Below are 2086 nucleotides of genomic sequence, written 5' to 3'. Positions count from 1 at the left end.
CAGGCAGCCCTGGCAATTTCTCTTCTCTGACAGAGAAAGCAAGAGACATGCACAAAGTACAAGAACAAGAGCAAGCCCAGGCTGGCACTTCCTAGGAGCTCAGCTTCACAGGGAAGACTCACACCCAGACTCAGGCTTGAGCGTCTCTGTGTCTGGGGCAAGGTCAAGACCCCTGCACCCTCTACCTGGTCTCAGCCCCCACCCTCCCTGCCCGCCCCACCCCCAAGCTGAGAAGTGGGACACCCCTTCCCTCTGACCAGTTTCAGCCTGGCACCCCTGACATGCACATGTGCACAACAGGGATGCGATACACAAAGTGGTGATGTGTGCATGCCAGCATGCACAGGCACAAACGCAGACAAAAACACACACACACTGAAAATGAAGAATACACAAAGTGGTGATGTGTGCATGCCAGCATACACAGGCACAAACGAGACAAAAACACACATACACTGAAAATGAAGAGTCATTTTTGTACAACCTCCACAATGGCCCAACACTACAGGAAAAAGAGAGCGAGTGGGAGATGGAAGAACCCAGAGCCTGGCTTGGGACAGAGAGGACAAAGCAACTGCCAGCCCATTGCCTGGATCATGCACTGGCCTGACCCCACTGTACAACGCCCCTCCCTGCTTTGGCTTCCCCAGCCCACTGTTTTGCACAAGCTGCTGCCTGATCCTTTCCTCCTATGTAGAGTTCATCCAGTCCCACAGCAAAGCCCCTCTGCACAGTCCTGAAAGGACTGAACTCAGTGCCCTGTTGAAACACAGCAAGGCCTATGTGGGCATCGCCCCAGGAGCCTGGAGTGATTCAGCTCTGCAGAAAGTGGGTGCAATGCATGGTGCTGCTGTCTGTATATCAAGACCCCATGCACTCCAGCCCCTTCCAGGGAACCCATTTAAGTGCTCTCTGGGGAACTAGGCTCATAGTCTGCCATGACACCCTGCAACACATTGGCACCTAGTAGTGACCTGAGCTGGAACTACAGGGTAAGGGCAGAGCAAGGCAGAATAATGATCATTCTGGCACTAAGGGGAGAGGTGGATGGACAGAGAGGATGGAGTGGGCACAGAAAGGGCTCTTCCCTCCACAACATACCATTGTGGGAACAGAGGATGAGAAACAGCAGAGAAGGAGCCAGCCCCTGAGACTGCTACAACCCCATTTGTCCCTGCAGGAGGATGGGATGAGCTGCACCAACCCAGATCCTCCTGGTATCTCTTATACTCTCCAGCCCCAGCCCCAGCCCCAGGGAGATAACTCAGCTGGATGCACCACATACATAGAGACACCCCCCCCGCCCCCCCAACGAGTCTCATCACTATTTCCTGGATCCCAGCAGCTGAGAAACTTGACCCCTCCCTTCTCCTCCTCTCTCCCCTGTCACAACTGCCTGCACCTGCTCTTCTCAGTCCTTTCCCTCCTGGCCCTGCACTCAGGTCAGTGCTCCTCCCTCTCCATAACCCCTGAGAGCCCCATTAGGACTGGCCTGAGCCCCAGGTCAGGAGCTCACTGCCCCACAGTGGGCAGCATTGGAAGAGATGTCTCATGGACCACCAATGTCAGGGGCTCACCTGCTCTGTGCACCTCTTGCAGGGGGCATCTCTGAAGTGCAGCTGGAGCAGCAGGGAATGGAGCTGGTGAAGCCCACAGTCTGTCTCACTCACATGTGTTGTGTCTGTGGTGCTGCCCTTTGGGAATCACACTTGGAGCTGGGTCTGGCAGCCTCCTGGGAAGGGGCTGGAGTGGCTGGGGATTATCTGAAACAACAGAAACCTGTGGTAGGATGCAGGCTTTAGGAACCAAATCAGATTCACCAGGGATGACTCTAAGAACCAGGTGTATTTGCAACTGAACAACATGGGAGCAGCCTGTGGCAGAATGCCACCGTCGGTGCCCCTCTCCAGAGATCTGTCTCAGCCAGCCTGAGAGGCTGCTGTTGAATCCCTCAGGGCGGGGATCTCCCACCTTGTCTGCATGACAAGAGCCTGGCACCTGAATGCTCTGGTCACCTGGGCAGGGGGGGAAGGCCTGGCCCTGCGCGCGGGCCCAGGTAGCCAGGGATGCTTGGGAGATTGGTCGG

This window comes from Alligator sinensis, unplaced genomic scaffold (assembly GCF_000455745.1).
Source record: "Alligator sinensis unplaced genomic scaffold, ASM45574v1 scaffold2121_1, whole genome shotgun sequence".
NCBI lineage: Eukaryota > Metazoa > Chordata > Crocodylia > Alligatoridae > Alligator > Alligator sinensis.
This window is presented reverse-complemented; position numbering follows the sequence as displayed.